Source organism: Loxodonta africana, chromosome 18 (assembly GCF_030014295.1).
Source record: "Loxodonta africana isolate mLoxAfr1 chromosome 18, mLoxAfr1.hap2, whole genome shotgun sequence".
NCBI classification, from domain to species: domain Eukaryota; kingdom Metazoa; phylum Chordata; class Mammalia; order Proboscidea; family Elephantidae; genus Loxodonta; species Loxodonta africana.
The window spans coordinates 30,303,528-30,324,722 of NC_087359.1; the positions used below are offsets into that span (position 1 = coordinate 30,303,528).

The 21,195-nt window shown below is 40.4% G+C and overlaps 1 protein-coding gene across 4 annotated transcripts in view; it reads left to right on the forward strand.

Annotated features, from left to right (window-relative positions):
* The window catches only part of KANSL1 (KAT8 regulatory NSL complex subunit 1), a 185,758-nt gene that overhangs the window by 14,361 nt on the left and 150,202 nt on the right, over window positions 1-21,195 (forward strand). The window contains exon 1 of one of the 4 annotated variants that reach the window (XM_064270983.1): window positions 13,441-13,553. The exons of the other annotated variants lie outside the window; for them this stretch is intronic. The gene's annotated coding sequence lies outside the window, so the exon portion shown is untranslated. Of the gene's footprint in view, window positions 1-13,440; window positions 13,554-21,195 lie in introns of those variants that run through there. 4 annotated transcript variants of the gene reach the window in all.

Below are 21,195 nucleotides of genomic sequence, written 5' to 3' on the forward strand. Positions count from 1 at the left end.
CTTATTATTGTTATTGACTTTTTAGGTTTCTTAATCATTGAACGTTAGAGTTGAAAGGAATGCCTGATTGAAGGTAGTCCAGCTCTCGTTTTATACATGAAGAAATTGAGAGCAGTAAAGTCATTCGCCTAAAGTTTCATAGCTACTTAATGGCAGAGCTGGAGCTAGAATGCCACTCCTGTATTAATGACATCAACGTAATGATTACTGAGGGAGAGACTTGTGCTAATCACATTCGTATCAGACCATGTGTTGATTTACAGGGGAAAAATTAAACTGATCAGCCTGGCTGGGAAAGGAGTTGATTGATTGATCATCATATTCTGTCCTGTTCAGCACTTAGGGCATGCTCTTTATACCTGGACAGTGCTGAGGATGATAGTGCCAGATTTTTCTCTTTGAGCTACCGTTCTGTAGATGCCGACCCTCTGTTAAAATATTCTTCAGGCAGAGTATAATACTGGTGCTTTTGTTTAAGCTTTAAAATCATAAAACATTCCAGTCCTATCACCCTGAAGGTAGCCCTTCCAGTAATAAGACTTTGTGTTCCTTAAACTTTGTACTCACTGACTGATAATGGCTTAGCTTGTATCGTTCCTACAGATGGCTGATTAGGTTGGTCATGTGTTGGGTCTTCCTAATTTCATTTGCTATACATAGAGTAATTTACCTTGAGTTTGAAGGGAACCTAATTTTTGCTTCCATAGACTGTTGGCAGGAGTCCATGGGTGGTGCAAGTGGTTAAGTGCTGGACTACTAACCAGAAGGTTGGCGGTTCAGATCCACCCAGAGGTGCCTCAGAAGTAAGGCCTGGAAGTCTGTTTCAGAAAGGTCACAGCCTTGAAAACCCATGGAGTCCAGTTCTACTCTGCACCCATAGGGTTGCCATGAGTCGGAATCGACAGCAACTAACAAGAACAACATGCTGTTGGCATCGAGTTTGCAATCATAATGTGAAGGCAAATTAGTGCTCAGAGGTAATCTCTCAAGGGGGAACAAATGGGAAAGTTATCACCTGCTTTCTGACTCTTCTTGCAAGTGAATCAACATTATTTTTGCAAAGTGAAATTGTTTAGAAAGCAGGTGTTGTTTTGGGCTCATCTTTTTTTCTTTTTATGGCTTTATTGAGATATATTTCACATATCATAAAATTCACTCACTTCAAATGCACAATTAAGTGATTTTTAGTGTATTTCCAAAGTTGGGCATCCATCACAATTTAGTTTTAGAATACTTCAACACCTCTGAAAGAATCCCTGTCACTTCCCATTCCCTTTCCACTGTCCCCAGCCCCCTGACAACCACTATCTACTTTTTCTTTCTCTGTGGATTTGCCTGTTCTGGACATTTCATAAAAATGGAATTATACAATACATGGCCTTTTGTGTCTAGCTTCTCACTTAGCATGATGTTTTCAAGGTTTATCCATGTTGTAGCATGCATCAGTACTTTTTCCTTTTTTTGGTTGAATAATATTTGCTTGTATGGAGTTCCTGGTGATGCACTGGGTAAGAGCTTGGCTGCTAACCAAGAAGTTGGCAGTTCAAATCCACCAGCCACTGCTTGGAAATCCTATGGGGCAGTTCTACTCTGTACTGTAGGGTGGCTGTCAACTTGACGGCAACGTGTTATGGGTTTTATGGATAATAAGACATTTTGTTTATTCATTCATTAGTTGATGGACATTTGATTGTTTCCACCTTTTGGCTATTATGAATAATGCTACTATGAATATTTGTGTACAGGTTTTTATGTGGATATGGTATTTTCAATTCTCTTGGGTCTGTATCCAGGAGTGGAATTGTTAGGTAATATGGTAATGCTGTTGAACTCTGTGAAGAACTGACAAACCGTTTTTCAAAGCCCCTGCACCGTTTTACATTCCCATCAGCAGTGTATGTGTGTTGTAATTTCTCTACATCCTCGCCATTTGTCTTTTTGGTTATAGCATCCCAGTGGGTGTGAACTAGTATCTCACTGTTGTTTCGATTTGCATTTCCTTGATGACTCATCATGTTGAAAGTCTTTTCATGTGCTTGCTGACTATGTACCTTCTTTGAAGAATGTCTTTTCAATCCTTTTTAAAATTGGATCATTTGTCTTTTTATTGTTGAGTTGTAAGAGTTCTTTGTATATTCTGGATACAAGTTTCTTGTCCGATATATATCTTCTTCCATTCTGTGGGTTATGTTTTCACTTTCTTGATGGTGTCATTTAATGCACAAATTAAAAAAAAAAATTGATGAAGCCCAATTTATCTGCCCTTTCTTTTGTCACTTACGCTTTTGGTAACATGTATAAAAACCATTGTCCAACCCAAGGTAATAAGACTGACTCCTGTTTCCTTCTAGGAGTTTTATAGTTTTAGCTCTTACATTTAAATCTGTGATCCATTTTGAGTTAATTTTTGTCTATGGCTGATGAAGGGGTCCAACTTCATTCTGTTTGCATGTAAATATTGTCTAGTTGTCCCAAATCATTTGTTGACAAGATGTCTTTCCATTCTTCCCCCAGTTAAATGGTTTTGGCACCATTGTAAAAAATTAATTGACCGTAAATGTGAGGGTTTATTTCTAGACTCTTAATCTATTCCATTGATCTGTGTATATGTCTGTCCTTATCCCACTACCTTGTTATTTTTATGACTGTAGCTTTTATTTATTTGTTTATTTTTAATTAGTTTTCATTGTGCTTTAAGTGAAAGTTTACAAATCAGATCAGTCTCTCATATAAAAATTTACATACACCTTGCCATACTCTCCTAATTGCTCTCCTTATAATGAGATAGCACAGTTCTTCCCTCCTCTCTCTCTCCTTGTGTCCATTCGGGTAGCTTCTGGCCCCCTTTGCCCTCTCATCTCCCCTCTGGACAGGTGATTTGATGACTATAGTTTTAAATTTTGAAACAGGAGATGTGAGTCCTCTAACATTGTTCTTCTTTTTCAAGATGTTTAGGCTATTCTGGGACTGGGTTGAATATGTAGATCAGTTTGGGGAGTGTTGTCGTCTTATAATGTTAACAACAACAGCAACAAAAACATAATGTTATATCTTCTAATCTATGAACATGGGATATTTTTCCATTTAATTAGGGTATCTTTAATTTCTTTTAACAATTTTTGTAGTTTCAGAATGTTTTTTTTTAAGTATTTGTTTTGGTGAAAATATACACAGCAGATCATTCACCCATTCAAAGAGTATAAATTTTGTACTTGTTTTGTCAAATTTATTTTTAAGTATTTTAGATGGAGGTTTATAGAGCAAATTAGTTTCTCATTAAACAATTAATATGCACATTGTTTTGTAACATTGGTTGCCAGCCCTGCAACATGTTAACACTCTCCCCTTCTCAACCTTGGGTTCCCCATTACCAGCTTTCCTGTCCCCTCCTGCTTTCTGACTCCTTGCCCCTGGGCTGGTGTGCCTATTTAGTCTGTTTTGTTTTATGGGCCTGTCTAATCTTTGGCTGAAGGGTGAACCTCAGGAGTGACTTCATTACTGAGCTATAATGGTGTCCGGGGGCCATACTCTTGGGGTTTCTCCAGTCTCTGCTAGACCAATAAGCCTGATCTTTTTTTGTGTGTGTGAGTTAGAATTTCATTCTACGTGTTTGCCCAGCTGTATCTGGGACCCTCTTTTGTGATCCCTGTCAGCGTAGTTGGTGGTGGTGGCTGAGCACTATCTATCTAGTTGTGCTGGACTCAGTCTGGTGGAAGCTGTGGTAATTGTGGCCCATTAATTATTTTATTTTTTTGATGCCATCGTAAATGGAATTGGTTTTCTTAATTTCATTTTTGGATTGTTCATTGCAAGTGTGTAGAAATACAGTTGACTTTTGTATACTGATCTTTTATCTTGTAACCTTGATGAACTCATTTGTTAGTTTTAATAGTTTATGGATTCCTTAGGATTTTTTTCATATATAATGTCATTTGCAAAGAGTTGGTTTTACTTCTTCCTTTCCAATCTAAATGCTTTTTATTTCCTTTTCTTGTCTAACTGTCCTGGCTAGAATCTCTAGTACAGTGTTGAATAGAAGTGGTAAGAGTAGACATCCTTGTTTTATTCCTGATCTTAGGGAGAAAGCTTTCGGACTTTTCCCATTAAGTGTGATGTTAGCTGTGGGGGTTTTTGTAGATACCCTTTTTCAGGTTGAGGAAGTACCTTTCTATTCCTAGTGTGTTGAATGCTTTTATCATAAGAGATTTTGGGTTTTGTCAGATGCTTTTTCTCCATTTATTGAGATGATCATGTAGTTTTTATCCTTTATTAATAATATGTATTACATTAATTTGGATGTTAAACTGACTTGAATTCCTGGGATAAATCACTTGCTAATGGTTTATAATCCTTTTTATATGTTGCTGGATTCATTTTGCTGTAGATTTTTATACCTGTATTCACAAGGTATATCGGTCTGTAGTGTTCTTCCCTTGTGATGTCTTTGGTTTTGATGTCAGGGTAATACTGGCCTCATAGAATGAACTGAGAAGTGTTCTTAGCATCATCTTGAAAATAATTTTGGTTTAACTTTGAACATTCATTTAGCAGTAGTAAATTCTAATTGCCTAATTACTGAATGAAGATAGTAGTTAAAGGTATAAGTAATGTTTACAAAATGGTTTATTATTGAACCTGTGGCAGTCAGAAGAGATCTAGAAGCCTTCCCCCTCTCCCCAGCAGTAGCAAATACTTGAGAATGAAAGGGGGATGCAGAATTAAATACAATTGTATTAGACCACAAAATTTACGCTTCTAGACCTTTTACCTACCTTAAGACGTATGTTCCAAGTCCAGCGCTTTATTTATTTAAATATTGTGTTTTTGGTGAAAGTATACACAGGAAATTAGGTTCTCATTGAACAATTTCTATATTTCAGTGACATTGGTTACGTTCCTTACAATACCCAAAAAACCAAACCCACTGCTGTCGAGTCGATTCCTTACAATATATCCCCATTATCGTTATTTCCATTTTAATTGTTCTGTTTCCATTAATTCAGCTGTCCTCCCTTGCATTCTCATCTTTGGTCTAGGGTAAATGCTTACCATTTGGCTTCATCTAGACGATTATTTTGAAGAGCATAGTACTATTTATGTTATGGGCCAATCTGTCATTTGGCTGAAAGATTACCTCTGGGAGTGGTTTGAGATCCAAGTTTAAAGAGTATCTCAGGGGGATAACCTCAGGGGTTCATCTAGTCTCTACTGGTCCAGTAAGCCTGGCTTTTTTTTTTTTTTAGGAATTTGAGCTTTCTACATTTTTCTTCCATTCTGTTCAGGACCATCTATTGAGTTCCTGGTTGGAATATTTGGTAGTGGCACCCAAGCACAATCTTGTTCTTCTAGTCTCAAAGGAGGTGATGTCATTGTTAGTGTAGACTATTGTTTCTATAGACTAGTTTCTTCTTTGAGTCTTTGGTTTCCTTCATTCTCTTTAGCTCCGGGCAAGTAGATACCAATAGTTGTATCTTAGATGGCCACTCGCAAACTTTTAAGACCTTAGACACTTACTGACTAAAATAGGGTGTAGAACATTGTCTTTACCCAAGCTCAGCACTTTAGATTCTTCTTACTTGGTTTCCTTAACCTCTTCTCTTAATTTTACTCTGGGGTACTTACCTTGTTCCCTCACTCTGCTTATACCATAAATAACAACTAATTTTAGCATGCCTGGGGTGGTTTTCGACGGCACTGGGGTCTGGTGGGGTGGTTTAGGCAAGCTTCAGAAAAAGGGCCAGAAGATAGTGGAATTGAAAGCATAAAGGTACTACAATTTTGCTCATTGTTCCCTTATCACTTTTTGGCTTTGATTTTTAGCTATTTAAAATATCAGTGACTAGAAAGGAATTTTTCTTGGCTACCACATAGTTTATGATGGTGACTGAGTATTTTTCCCAGAGGTAGTGTAGTGTTTCATATCTAGTAGGCACTCAATAAATGTTTATGACTGAGTGGGAATTAATTGTGGGGCCTTGAGGGGATGTCTGGTTTTATTGAAAAATCAAAAGAAAACCATTCAAGTCAGGAATGCAAGTAGTACTGTAATCATATTATAAATATTAGTATTTTAATGCCCTGCCTACCGATTACCAGCAGGGTCACATTTTGATATTGCCACCATAGATGTTCTGGAATGGAGTTGTGTTTTCCCCTGCATATAAAACAATTTTCCTCCTCTTTTTAAGAAAATATAGTTTCACTTAGCTATTTTATTTTTTTGGTTCTGCTAGTTGAAGTTAGTTCATTTGGAACAAACTTAGACATATTTGTGTCTAAATTTAATTGTGAGAATTAATTTGAAATATGGTTGAAAATACTCAATATTGAATTCTATTACTCTTGTCATTCTAATTCAGAAATGAAGAAAGATTGCTGTGGAGAAAATTATTTATGATTTCTTAGTAAATGAGTGACAGAGATAAGCCAAGGACTTTAGCATTTCCTGAATTCCAGTCATGTTCTCAGTAGCTTATGATCTCTCTTATAGTGTCGTACCTGTAACAGTTTATACGTTAGGTATTTTCAGGTTTCATTATCTGCATAAAGGGACTATGGGTTTTTGGCCATGTGTGTTTGTCTATTAATGATTAAAACCAGTTTGTTTCTAACTTTTCCTGTAAAGTACACCCAGAGCCTGGGGTTGTCTGGAGCAGCTTGTCATAAGCACAGTATTTCTCTGTAGACTCCCTTTCTATCTCGCAACAATTTTGAGAATTTTGCATTTTGTTCTGTAATATATTCAAGTTTATTTTAACAAAATGTCTCTGGTTTTACTACAGTCTTTTACTGACACTGCAGCAAGGTCTCTCTTGTTTATCCAGTGGCTTCAAGTACTCCCTTGTCCGCAGCTGTATTGCTCCTGAGTATACATAGAACCCAGATCAAGAATCCAGGAGTTAGCTTATTAAAAATTAAAGTTCCATTTTAAGAATGGTGTGCCTCTTCATTGGAAGAAATAGGCATGCAGTCTTCGAAAATCCCAAAGCTTTCTAAGCCATCAGAGCAAGATTTTAGAAGCTGCATCATACCTTTGGACTCAGCAACTGACTTAGTTTTTATGTATTTTTCCCTGGGCACCTGTTTTCCCCTTTTTTTCTTTGGACATTGTTTCCCTTGACTATCAGGCCCTCCCTCCACAACTTGGCTGTTGACAGCTGCCTTGAGGTTCTTCTGCATGTATATCTTTGCATTTGATTTGGAAAAGAAGCCAGATAAATTTGGGGCAACTTTGGACATTTAAATCGATTATCTGATACAGTGTTTAGGTTCTGTGCAGATTGTTTTATTTGCCATTGCCTCGTCTGCAAAATCAGTGTATTATGTTACGCCTTCTGTTATGTTGGGTCAATGAACTTTTTATGGTTAGTCACACATTCTAGTTATTTGACAATTTTTAAATGTTCTGTACTAAAGTTCAAAGCATTAGAATTAATTAGAATCCATCTAAACAGTGCCTTTTTTTTTTTTTTTTTCGTTTGTTTAATTTGATTCCTTGACAAACTTTATTAAAAAGTTTGTAAAGTGCTGGTTAAACTGCATATACTAGAAGTCATTGTTTGTGTACCTACCTTCAGATCTGGGACTGCAAAGAGAAAACCGTCAATCTTGGGTGTTAGATTTAAAGGCAGCTGATGGCCTAGGAGAACCTGACTTGTTCTTCAAGTAATACAGTTGTATTAAGTTGAATTTTAGTGCTGTCTTCTGATATACCCCCAAAATAGATTATTTCTAGATTTAGGAGTGCTTCAGGGTTAACCTGTAACATTAGCTACTGTTCTCATTGCTAACACAGTTAAATCATGACGCTGCCTAAGAATTTTTCTTCTTCATAAGTTATTGGATCATTTCTATGGTGACATGGTAAGATACTATCTTTATGTAAATTTTGTAGTCTGTACCTCTAGTATGAGGAAGAAAATTACCTTGTTTTTAGGTGGGATTGAAACTAAGGCATACCATGCATTCTTGTAATACCTCACCATTAACAAAACTTTTTCAAATGCCTTATGTTGTTAAATGTTACTGAAAGTTTGTTGCTACTAGACCCAGTACATAAGAACACAGGATATTTTGGATCAATCAAGGCCTCCATTTATACAAATGAAAAAAGTTTTGGTTTCTGAGCTTTATAGTCACGGTAATCAGTGTGAGGATTACAGTGAAACCTGTGAGACCCAGAACACGACAGGACTGCCTTGTTTTTCTGGGTCTCGCAGCTTTTCAGCTTTGGACAGGGTAGTCTAACCATTTTCTATCGCTTGTTTTAGTGGAAAATATTTGAGTTTTCCTTCTCTGACAGGTTTCTGACTTACACAGGTCTGGCTTTCACAGGTTTTACTGTATCTTTTATATTTGCATTGGGCCAAATATTGATATTTGTGAAACTGAAATAGCTAACATTATTTGGATTTAATACCTTTATCATGTTTGCACTTCTCATTCATCAAGCATTTCTGTTGGGAGGAGATGGCTCTGGAAGGCAGTGGGAAATGTGAGAATCAGAGACTGACCCTGATCCCAGCGTGTTCTTCAGCTTTGAGACTCTGGGCTGCCTTCGGACCTCCTGTGGCCTCATTTCCCCACTAAGAAAACGTGGAGGTTCAACTAGATGGCCTTTCATATTCTATGTCTAATATTCTTTGATTCAATTTCTTGACTTTGGTTCAGTTTATTCTTTCTGTTTAATTTTGAGAGCATGCATCAGTTTCAGCTTAAAGATGTTTTTCTTTCATGTTGTAATTTTAATACTGTTTTTTAAATAGGTTAATATGTTCATTTCTGTGATATCTGGAATAGTGTCTTAATAGATGCCCACTAAGTTTTCATTGAATAAATGCATTCTAACTTTTTTTTCTGTTGTCCATGGGGTCGCTATGAATCGGAACAGACTCGATGTCAGTGGGTTTGGTTAGACTTGTGATTGTAAATCATCCTTCTCAGAATTAGAATATGTTTTTAGAAAGCCCACGGGATTTTTATGTAATATTATCTGGTTTATGAATGGAAATATTCTTTGCTGGAGTATGTAGGTGGAGAGGGGAGCCCTGGCTGCCCAGCGGTTAAGTGCGTGGCTGCTAACCGAAAGGTCGGCAGTTTTAACCCACCAGCTGCTTCTCAGGAGGAAGATGTGGTAGTTCGCCCCCGTTAAGATGTACAGCCTTGGAAACCATTGGCACAGTTCTCCTCTGTCCTATAGGGTGGCTGGAAACCCTGGTGGCATAGTGGTTAAACGCTACGGCTGCTAACCAAAAGGTCGGCAGTTGGAATCCACCGGGCGCTCTTTGGAAACTCTACGGGGCAGCTCTACTCTGTCTTATAGGGTCACTATGAGTCGGAATCGACTCAACGGCAGTGGGTGTGGTTTTGGTAGATGGAGATGTGAAGTTTGGATTACGAAAGAGGTACTGACTTTAATTTGTATTTTAGTTTCTCAATTATAGAACTATGGAAAACAGTAACATTCATTAATAATAATAGCAATAATTGATAGTTAAACTTATGAGGTGGATACTACTATTATTTCCACTTTACAGAGTAGAAACTGAGGCTTATAGGTTAAGTACTTTGCCCAGAGTAATACAGTTGGTAATTTATGGAGTTAGGAGTCAAATCTAGGGCTGCCGCTGGATCCTTGATTACCACACTATATCTTTTTTCATTTTATTCAGCAAATTCTTATGAAGTGCCTCCTTTGTACCAGGCTCTGGACTAGTTCCCAGGAATCCTATGGTAAATAACAAAAATCGGCCCCCTATCCTTTTGAGATGTAAATGGCCTAGGCTTCAGGACTTTGTCCTGAGTTATATACCTTTTTTTTTTTTTTAAAGTACAAAAAAAATAATAATTCCTTGTCCTTTGAGATTAGTTTGGGTATCTGAGGTACTAAACCTGTGATTGAAAATTGCGCTTGGCAGTTTCTGGCTTGTCAGAGGTCTATGGTTGGAAAGTTGGAGAGTACCCTTTTGGATTGTTTTTTGTTGTATAAACAAGAGTAATAGATCTGAAATTGGAATAACCATAGTTCAGGGGCTTTCAGGCTGGCTTCTTGAGGTAAGACTGATATATGAAAACAACCTAGAGGAATTACAGAGAGCATTTAACCAACTTCAGGGTAATATAGTGCCAAATCTCTACATTATCCTTAAGTGAAGTAAATAAGCGATAAAAGCAGGGTGGTGTAACATATCCGTATTGTTACATTGTTCTCATCTAGCTTTAAGTCCAGAAGTTGACAGATCTCAGGATGGGTTGATATAGTGGCTTAATGCTGTCACCAAGGACCATGATTCTTGCCAGCTGTCCATTCTGCCCTCTTTGATGTTGGTTGCATCTTCAGGCTTGTTGCAAGGTGATTGTAGCAGTTTGGGATGTTCCATTTAGCACTGTCTGAAGGAAAGGGACTATTCCTTCCTCCAACTTTTCTTCACGGTTGAAGAAGCTTTTCTCACAGTTTTTGGAGGCCTCTCAGGGAGCTTCCACTCATTTCTCGTTGGCCAGCTTTGGGTTCCATGTCCAACCTGAACCATTCATTGGTATAGAGAATGGGTTAGGTAGGATGAATCAGCTGGGATAGAGTGGATATTGGGGAGTCAACCACAGAGACCATTCTGAGAGTTATTTGAAAAGTGAGTAGTATTGTTTTCAATCAGCCTTGACACCCTCTTTCTTGGGGACATTTTAAGAAAATATATTTCTCTCCTTAAGGATTTTGTCTAGAGTGGCTCACCTTTGAATGCTCTTGTTTCTAAAAACTGGTACCTAAAGCAAACGACATCTAATTTGAGAAAAGAATGTAAAACAAGTCGACTGATTTAAGTGCCATAAACACTGTTAACTCCTGACACTTGGGCTAAGCATTGAGAGAAAGGGAAGGTTGGAGTTTATTTTCCCCTTGAATGTATGATTTTAAAACGAGCATTTTCCACCTTTCTTGTAATCCATTTAAAAAATGTATTTCATAACCTTGGTTACTTGGAGGGCCTAATTAAATCTAGCAGTTAATTTTCAAGAGTTGGAGCAGTAGTAAGATGAATTATTTTGTGGTGTGTATCTTTGAACATAATATTTAAGTATACACTGCAAAGGGCTTTGCCTTATTTGGTGTTTTTCATTCTGCTGCTAATTTAGATTTCAGAATTCTCAGATTAGGGCTCTAGTCCGCCATCTATTGGTGCTGGAACTGTGTTTAACACCTTCTGCTATATTTTGTGGAATTACTCTTGATGTGTGATGTGTTTTTTTAGTCAACTAAAAAAAATTCCTTCAGGATTGTAAGTTAAGAATTCGAGACTAAGGATCATTTTTTTTTGGATGTGTATACAGATATGTACACTTGTATGAGTTTATTCTTTGTATCATTTGATCCTGTGACTTTCTTAGCTGCCTGCTTTTGATATTTGAGAACCATGGCTATGGGATTGTGATTTAAGAGTACAAATGGAAAGTGACAGGAATACAGGTGCAGATGCTGTAGGTCCTAATAAATTAGTGTAACTTTGTGGTGAGTCTGAAACTTCTATAACGACAGTGAGGGTGTTTTTAACTAGCAGAAGTGACGTATACCACCGGATATCGATTCTGGTAAGCCACAAGAAAGCATTGTGCATTTCCTTCTCATCTGACGAATTTGATGATTTGTTGGAACCGTTCTCTCCCTCCCTCCCCCAAGTCATTTAGACTGATATTTTCATGAAATTAAAAAAAAAAAATCAAAGTACTAAACTCATCTTTGGCAACTTGTTTTAAAGGATAGTGGAGTTTTAATTTGTGTAAATGTGGCACTTTGCCTTATAGTTCTGAAATTTTTAAATCTAGAGAAAGTCCCATTGTTTTAAGACCTTTTTTGAGACAGGGATACAGTCAGTACTGTACTAACTGGTCATGAGCAATGATAAGGTGCGGCCAGTTTAAACCAACTCTGGCAGGAGAGTGGAAAGTTTGCATTTTGTCGTGAGATTTGGGTTTCTCTATGGAGTTCTTTGTTAAACTTTTAACACAGCAGTGAACTTCCTTTTGGTGGCGGCAGAAAGCATAAATACTCATTGTGTAATGCTATTTGCGTTTTGGCGGATCTGCCAAGCCATGACACCCAAAACAAGCCGCGTGCTTCTTAACGAAAACTACAGTTCCCAGCGGGCCCGGCGCTGGTGGGCCATCACTTCCCCTCTTCCTCCTGGCCGCCTCTTCCCGGGCTGGTCCGGCGCGGGCCTTGGTCCGCGCCTGCGCAGTGGCGACGTGCTTTTTTTTTTTTTTTTTTTTTTTAACTCTGGCGGCTGCGAAGCGCGGCACTGGGGCTAGTACCCAGCCGTGCTGCAGCGTACAGAGCCTGGTTGCTAAGACAAAGGGCGGCAGGAAGCGCCTCACTGGTCAGGGAGCTTCCTACCCGATTCAGCGCACCTTTTGTCCCGGAATAGTGTGGCACCAACTGCATTAGCGTGTTTACTTGATAGTGCAAACAAGTTCCTCGCTCACGTCCTCTCGCTCCGCCGCGCCAGCCCGCCTAGCTCCCTCATAGCCGGCGCGCGGCTCTGCCAGCCCCAGCGCAGAGGGAATGTGACGGCGTCAGTGCCTCAGGTTAGCCTCACGTCGGCCGGAGCTAGGGCCTCGCTCCCGACTGCCGCAGTGCCGCGTGCCGTCGCCGCACGTCCCGGCAGTAGCTGGGTCCCGGCGCTGCGGCCTCCGCACATGGAGGTGCAAGCACCGCGGCCGCCGCGAGGAGCCATGACTGAGGAGGCGGCGGCGGCCGCGCCTCCTGGAGGCCCGCGGGGGCGGCGCGGCGGGCGCCCCCTGGCGGCGCGCCGGGGCGGAGCGGCCCTTCGCCGCAGCCGCCGCAGCCGGCGGAGGCGCTGCTGTCCCTCCTCCCCGTGTCCCCGGCGCTCGCCCGCTCGCTCGCTCGCTCCATTCTCCCTCCGCTTCAGATTAAAGGGGGGGAGGGAAAAGGAGCTCGGCCGCCATTTTCCTAGTGCCGCCGCCACTGCCGCCACCGCTCGCCGAGCCGGCGGGAGAAGCGAGCACCGTAGCGAAGCCGACTCGTCTAGCCGCGGCGGCGCGGGGGGCGGCCGGAGCGCGCTCCCCGGCCGGGAAGAGACGCTTGGGGGTGGCGTTCGGGGTGCGGGCTCCGGGCTGCAGACGGCGGCGCTTGTTTGTGCGGGGCGGGGGGCCGGCTTCACCCTCTGCCCCCGCCCTCCAGGCCGGGCTGCGGTTCCCGGCCGTGTCCAGGCCCCGGCAGAGCGGAGCAAGGCCGGAGAAAGGGCCCGAAAGAGAAGAAAAAGCGGCCGCTCCCCGCCGCCGCCGCCGCCTTCCCCTCCCCCTCCGCCTCGCCCCCCCGCCCGGAAAGTCAGGGCGGCTCCGGGCGCCGGGGGGGAGGAGAGCGGCGGGCCCGGGCCGGAGCCGCCGCCGCGCGCCCCCGCCCGCCGCCCGCCGCCCGCCGCCCGCCGCCCGCCGCCGCCGCTGCCGCTGCCGGCCCTCGGCGCCCAGGCCGGGGGGCTGTTTGCAAACTGCGCCCATTTTGTGGGGCCGAATCCGCCCGGGCTACGCTCCTCCATCACGTGGTAGGTGCTGCTGCTGCTGCTCCTCTCCTCCTCCTCCTCCTCCCGCTGCCCTTTCTCCTTCTCCTCGCTCTCCCTGTGGCTCCCATTTCTCCCTCTCTTTGTTAGTTGTAACTAGAAAGGCAGGACAGGGGAGGAAAAATCCCCGGAACTTTAAATGGCCTCTCCGGGCTTCCCCGCTGCGGGTCCGGGGCTGGGAGTCGCCCCAAGGGCGGGGGTGTGCGGGGGCCCTTCTCCGCCAGCTGCCGCCTAGTTCGCCAGGTTTTCCTTTGGCGTTCTATTTAAAAATGCGGCCTAGAGAGCATCATTTATTCCCGTGGAAAAAACAAAACAAAACAAACTCTGGCTCTCTCCTTGAACTTCTCTTGACTGCAAAAGGCCTTTCTTTGCTTGAAGCACACATCTTGCGCGTTTCACGTTTGTACCACAACTCCGATTGTGTAGTGAGATGGTTATTTGTTTCATTTATTTATTCTTGTGGCCCGTAAATCGAGGTCACTTACGTTTTCAGATCTAGTCTCCCTCAGGCGGACGTGTTTGGTGTTTTTTTTTTTTTTTTAAACTAAAGAGGAAGAGACATTTATTTGCTTTTAAGTGAGTTGGAATCTTACTGCCTTTTGGGGGGCCTGTTTTCCGGCTGACGGTCTTTTGATTCTCATCAAATAGTTATGTTGTTTTCCATACGACAAACAATCCTATCCCCATGTTTTCCCTAAAAATCCTTTTGTTTTCCAATGTCGGGATCCCAGTGTGGTATTTTAGAGAAACATGTTACCTAACTATTGCTTTATTGATTGCCTTATGGGAGAAGGGATGACATGATGGCGCCACTTTAAATTGCTCTCTTTCCTCGCCCTCCGTGTTTCCCCCCTGTGTCCTGGAGGTCATTGGAGCATTTTTCTTGACCCTTTAATAAAACTGCACTTCAGAGTGTTAATAATACAACTCTTTGGGCCCAGCGTTTGGTGCCTCCAGGATCGGAAGACCTGAATTTCGCGGTCCCAGAAGTTCAGAGAAATCTCTAGTCCTGCAGCCTCGCCTCCCACCCCTCCATTCACAATCCTGGTGTTGCCATCTCCTTTGTCACGTGGCTAGCAATCATTGTGTTTTTTTGTTTGTTTTGGGGTGTGTGTTTATATTTTTAAATTGTAGCCTGGAAGAACTCCTTCCCCCCAATGGAGAGATCAAAACGTTTTAGTTTTAGAGTAGGACAACATTTAAAAATAAACGATAAAATTACATAATCTTTGCCTTGCATAATCATGGTATAGTTATAAATTGCTGCCGAACTTCGTCTTCAGAGTACTTTCAAGTATGGAAAGTAGTACACTAGAAATTGTTTCTCGTCACAGAAGGGTCTGTAATTTCTATTTTCTCTCCTTTTTGGGACATTTAAAGCACCACTATTTACAAAGGCTTAAGTGGGTGTGTGTTTTCCCCTCCTCCTCATCTATAGACTGTACTTGCTTCCTTTTCTAATGTAGTTTCTGACCAATTTAGAGATTTTCTATTGTCTATTGGCCTTGTCAGTTAAAACCGTTTTTCTTTTCTACTACCTACAGTGAATACTTTTGAGTAGTAATTATTTTCTACCTGAGGATATTTCATTAACGTTTCGATTGCATTTTTGGTCCAGATAATTTTTCTTTTAATCCTGTAGTTTTAGAAGAGTGGTGTTGTATTATCTGTTTCTTCTTGCCAGTTTTCCCCATACTTGGGTAAATTTCCATTTATAAAATACAAAGTATTTTATAAGTAAATACTTTGTATAAAGTAGTTCATCAATCTTTTGTTTTATAGAAGCTACTAGCTGCTTTTTCCATTAAAAAATTTATTGTGCAGTAAAAAACATTTTCTTAAAAAGTAAACATAAAATGTAGTGATTCTTAAGTATGCATTGATCTGTTTACTCTTACCATGTATATTTTCAATGGTTTGGGCCATTTTCTTTGCTAACAGTTACATCATGTCATGTGATAATGTGCAGTGTGATGTGTAGTTCTAAAAATAAGTCAAGGTAAAAATGCTCAACCCTTGGGAATTTAAAAAATGTATTTTCAATGTGGAATAACTACCCTTAGTCATGGAATTCTGAATCGGATTTCCAGTAGGTTTATCCAACAAAGTATGCGATTCCTTTGACCTTTGATGAGTTTGTTAGTAATCTCGTAATTTGGGGTAGTTAACTATTTTTCAAATGTGAATTATTTGGAGGGAAACATTAGATGTTTTGACCACGAAGGTAGGTAGTCTTAATTCTGTAGTATGGTTTCCGATGACTGCCTCATTTAGGTATATACGTAATAAGTATTTTTGATATGTGTCTGTAAACAGTTAAAAGAGTGGTCAGTTAAGTATTGTTAGCACCTTTGAGGTAGAGTGGAGTTTTAGTCATTTTACCAGTTTGAATCCGTTGAAGTGAGTAGCTCATTCATTGAGATACTGTTTAGAAGTGTTCCTGCACCTTTTTTGAAAGCCTTATTCAGAATATCAGTATTTGACTTTTGTGCATTATCAAAGTGAGATTTCAAATTTTTCTCAGATTTTTCTGTCTTTCTGCCATCATTAAAACTGCAGAGCTGTCTTTGATTGTTAGGTGACTTGACTTATCCTGTTGAGGAAAAATCTGGAAGTTAGAAAAGAGTAAACTTGAGTTTACTTTTTGTAAACTTTTATCAAGGTGAGAAGAAAGGAAAATAACCACACTTCTCATTTTTTTTCCTTCCTTCTTCAAACACTGTCAGTCCTCTTCCATCTCAAGCAGTGCTACAGTGTAACTGGTGTCTGTGCATCCTATGGGTTTTATTGTGTGTTGGCCAGAGGTTCTAATTTGTATTTTAAAACAAATAGGGGGCCTGATTTATGTAATCTGTAAACATAGTTCTGATATGGTTGGTGATGCTTATTTGAGAAGGTATTGTGTTGAGTGGTTTCAGTTAGGCCCTTTTGTGAGAAAAGTTTAGTTACCTTGTACTAGAAAAGTGGTTTAAAAATGTTATAAAAAATCTTAACAAATCCGTATTGGATCCTCTAAATGGTGGTTATAGGAAATCTTGCATTTAAAGAGTAATGCTTATTCCTCATATTTATTCCGCTTCCTTGGGAAGGGATTGGCAGTTTTTTTTTTCCCCCCTCTTCTTGGTGAGGACATTGAGATACAAAAATTGACTTCCTTCCTAGAGAGAGAAAACGTATTTTTTTTTTTTTTTTTAACTAATAAATTTTTCCAAAAGACTCCCCTATTCCTTTGAGTTTGGAGAGGAACTGTGTGGTCTTTGGTTGATTGTCCCTGAGCAAATCTCATCATTGAGTGGTTTATTTAGTTTCAAAGCACCTTTTCTTTGGCTCTTTCTCCTTTTTAAATAAGTTTCTGCTCTGATAGGTTAGAATGCTCTAGGTCTCAGGAAGCATGTTTTATAGTAGTGCCCTTTTACTTGCTCATTTTATAAAGGAACACAGCGCAGGTGTCTCAAATAAAATGGCCCCAAACACACCTGTCCTGCCTGCTGTGTCAGTGCAAAGAAGACTTAGACCGTGTTTTTTCCTTAAAACGGAACTTTAATTTTTGGCAGTGTATGTTAAAAGACTAATATTTGTGCCCTCTTGTTGCTTCTGAAGGTGTGTGGTTAAATTGTAGTTTCTGGCCTAATAAATTGTATATTAGTCTCTGTGCACTCAAAACATTAGCAAGATACTCCTGCCAAAGTCTAATGATTCATAACACAAAACAAGTCTCTTATATCAGTACTTCCCATCCCTCGAAATGTGAGATCAAAACTCTGGTGAACCACAAGTGGGAGAAGATAATAATGAATTAGAACAGAAAGGGCAAAGATCCCTCTGTACTTAGAGGGTATCAACATTTGAAGGCCACCAGAGGGAGGTAAGTGATATCCTTGGGTGTTACCTGCAAATTGAGTGAAGAATTGCAGATCATAGCAAGAGTCACAAGAAAAGATCAGCATGCACAGTTGGGAAGGTACCTGTTAGTTTGGCTATCACTTGTTCCTGCATTATGCCATCTGCCTGTTTTGAGAATGTAGTGTAAAAATGTAAATATAGGGGAAAATAAGCCATTAGGTGTGATTTACCAAAAAGCCTGGACTCCAAAAAGGGCTACAGTCGATACTTTTTTAAGATTTATTTTTGAAGCATTTTCCTGTCTTTAAGTTAAGAGGATAGAGGTAAGGTTAAAACGCAGGGCATGAGGAAACTGACTTCACCAAAGTAGAGAGAGCACAACTCATGCTTATGAATGAAGCAGAAACAAACTTGTTAGATGCTGTCAAGTCAGTTCCAACTCATAGTGACCCTGTGTAAAACAGAAGGAAGCATCGCCCTGCCCTGCGCCATCCTCACAGTCGTCGTGATGCTTGAGCCCATAGTTGAGCCACTGTGTCAGTCCATCTCATTGAGGGTCTTCCTCTTTTTTGCTGACCCTCTACTTTGGCAGTCAGAAATAAAAATTTAAATATTGTATATGGAGATTTTAAACCTTTCTGCCCAGAGACCCTTCAGGGTGGAAAGCTTTTAAATTCTTGTTTCCCCATTGTATAATACAGTGTCTGGGAAATAGTAGCTGCTTAATAAATGTTACCCCCTGCAAACCTTGCTTTTCCAACATTTTAAGCCAGCTCTGTGAAGTTGGCTTTGACTCACGATGACCTTATGTACAACGGAATGAAACTCTGCCGGGTCCTGCACCATCCTAACAATCGTTGCTGTGTTTGAACCCATTGTTACGACCAGTGTCAATCCATCTCTGACCCTCTAGAGGGTTAGATTTCAAATAATGCTACGGAAGATAGAGAATTATTTAGCTGTATATTTTATTGTCGTTGGCTGTGAGCTTGCCTTCTTTTTTTTTCCTTAAGTTTCTCCCCAAACTTGAGAGTCAGGAAATGTAAGGTAGAGGCAAATCCAGTGAAGTTTTATCTAAGTGTTATCAAAAACTTTGGTTCTTGTTACTTGAACCAGGAATCCAAAATGAGATCTCACTCTGAATTTTAAGTACAGCAGATTCTGCCCTTGTTTGGAAAAAGTTGCTTATGTGGCGTCAAACTTAATGGAGTCCCTCACCTTTTAATTCCTTTTTTAAAAGGGAGCAGCTATGGTCAGACCTGGCTAAATTCACTTGGAGGGTAAGTGTTAGGGAATAAAAAAGGTGAATAACAATTTTGTTGTTAGAATGTCTAAGCAAAAATTGCTAAAAAAGGATCCCAGGCTTTCTCTTCCTACTTGCTTTTTGGCCTTGGTGACTGCTGATTAGCACCTCCACCAGAGGGTGTGAAGGAATAGAGGCAAAAAGCTAATTAGTGCCTGACGTTTGCTAGCATAGAGGCTTTGTAGAAATACTAGTCTGATAAGTTGAACTGTCAGGAAACTTTCATTAAACTGTTCATATACTACCACAGAGAACTGAGGAGGTACCTTAAGGATTTATCAGAAAAGTTGGACTGGTTATTGATTTACTGCTTGCCTCCTAGTTTTCCCTTTAGCCTCCCAAGAGAATGGAGGAAGGATGTTAGTATTAACTTTTAACATTTCCCTGGCATTGGCAAAAATTAATTTAAAAAAAATCATTAATTCAGTACTCTGTAGGGGAGAAGGTGAGTTTCAGTGAGACCCTGGAATTTGGCCAAGGATCCCCAAGAATAATCCATTTTTATTTGAATTTCTTGGAATCTTCAAGAAGTCTCCAATTTTAGACTTGTTCAGAAGCATTTTATCGTTAGGATTTGTTGGGAGAAGACAAGAAAAATGAGTTTTTTCGCTTTCCCTTTTGTGAGCTAAAGACCAATAGAAATTTGAACTCAGTGATAAGATAAACATAGTTAATAATTTGATATAGTCATCTTTTAAAACAGTTTTCTGTGTGTTTATATATTTCTGAACACAAATGGGATAATACTTATTATGTGGCTTGATTTTTTTTTAACAGTATATTGTAGAGATTTTTCACGTATACAGTTCTTTTTTTTTAAATGGCTGCATAATATGCTAGTGTCTTTTGTATTACAATTCTTGAGTGAAAGTCTTTGCACATACATCTTTGTGAACCTATGAGAATATTTCTGCTGGATAGATTCCCAGAGGTGTTTATTGCTGGGTAAAACTTTGGGAAATTGATGAAAAATGTTGATTTAAAAAAAAAAAAAAAAAACCCACTGCCATCGAGTCAATTCCGACTCATAGCCACCCTATAGGAGAGAGTAGAATGGCCCCATAGGGTTTCCAAGGAGCGCCTGAGGGATTCAAACTGCCACCCTTTTGGTTAGCAGCCGTAGCTCTTAACCACTATGCCACCAGGGTTGTTGATAATTGCCTTCAAAAGGCTTGTGTAGCCAAATTTGATAGTTTTAAACAGCAGGGTTAAAAAGTTTGCCAGTCTCGTGCAGGTGGTTGGCCATGTAAATGACTGGAACTTGATGTGGGTGAAATCTGTCCTAGATTCAGTTGGTGCCTGCTTCTTGTTAGGTTGTTATCACTTCATGATCAGACATCTGCATTAACTTCCTAATGGATCTCTCCCATCTGATTCATTCTGTGTACAATGCTCAGATTAACTTCCCTGGTCTACTGTCTGCCATTGGTCTACTGTACTACATGCAGGGGATGGGGGAGAAAAAAGCCACAGCTCTATATTTAAGAAACACACAGTCAAGTGAAGGAGAGAGAGGACAGACAAAATTGGGAGTTTATCTTCCACTATGAGCTGTTGCCCAAGGTGTTGTAGGAGTGCAGATAAGACCCTAGAGCAATAGACAACTAACTTAACCTGGAAGGAATGGAGAATACTTGAAAGAGGAAGTAATCTTGGAACCAAACCTTCAAAAAAAAAAAAAAAAAAGCAGGAGCAAAGGTGCAAGGGACATGGAAGAGCCTGAAACCATAAAAGATTCACGAGGCTGGTGTGGTGACAGGTTGGAGATGAGGCTGAATGTAAAAAGGGGGCAGATATGTGCTGTATGGAGGAATTTGGATTTACCCTTAACCGTAGAGGCACTGAACAATTTTAAGGAGGAGCACAACGTGGTCATATTTTACTTCCTTCGCTCCTTCCCTTCCTTCCTTTTTAATAATCATTTTGATAGTTGAGGCTAGATTGGAAGCCTGCTGAGACAGGAAAAAGGAAGAACGTTTGGGTTATTATTACTGCCTGGATTATTGCAGTACATAATGAGGTTTCGAGCTAAGGCGCAGTGGGTGGAATGAATGTGTTTATCATTCTGCTTGTTGAAGTTCACTGAGTATGCCGTATCTTTCTGGAAGCCTTCCTTGATGCCTTGAGGCAAAACATTGCTTTATCAGTGGAACTATCTTAACACGTAGTTTATATCTTCTAGTTTTGGCACTAAGGAAACTGCTAGAATTCTTACTGTCTCCAACATTGGACTGCAGGCTCCTGCAGTCTTTTTGTTATTTGTGTCTGGCATTAATAGACCTTTAAATGAGATTTATGGTGGAAGGTATAGGTCAGTGACTGGGATCACAGTTCACTCCCATTGGGAATGTTGAGGGACAGAAATTGGTTTTGGATTTGGTATTGGGAACAGAGAATGGGTTTTGGATATGAGATCCTCGAAGTAGCTATATGGAAGTTGGTGAATTCTACTCATTCTCCAGGTTTCATCTGAAAGGTTGT